This window comes from Nanorana parkeri, unplaced genomic scaffold (genome assembly GCF_000935625.1).
Source record: "Nanorana parkeri isolate BGI_ZX_2015 unplaced genomic scaffold, ASM93562v1 scaffold748, whole genome shotgun sequence".
NCBI lineage: Eukaryota > Metazoa > Chordata > Amphibia > Anura > Dicroglossidae > Nanorana > Nanorana parkeri.
The window spans coordinates 279,869-280,128 of NW_017307016.1; the positions used below are offsets into that span (position 1 = coordinate 279,869).

At 49.2% G+C, this 260-nt stretch overlaps 1 protein-coding gene across 1 annotated transcript in view; it reads right to left on the reverse strand.

Moving 5' to 3' along the window:
• Nucleotides 1-260, reverse strand: part of DNAH1 (dynein axonemal heavy chain 1) — an 85,920-nt gene that overhangs the window by 67,981 nt on the left and 17,679 nt on the right. The window lies entirely within an intron of this gene.

Genomic DNA, 260 nt, shown 5'->3' on the forward strand with positions numbered 1-260 from the left:
AGCATGTTTGTCATTTTCCTGTTGGGGATATTTACCTTCACTTTTTGTCCCAGAGACCGAAGATCACAAGGACAGGAAGTGATGGGATTCAAAGCATAAAAATACATCACTATTGCAACTCCCTCCTCATTGGCCTTCCACTACACAGGCTCCTCCCCCTTCAGTCTATAATGAATGCAGCTGCTTGACTCATCCACCTGACCAACCGCTCAGTGTCTGCAACCCCCCTCTGCCAATCCCTGCACTGGCTTCCATCCCCC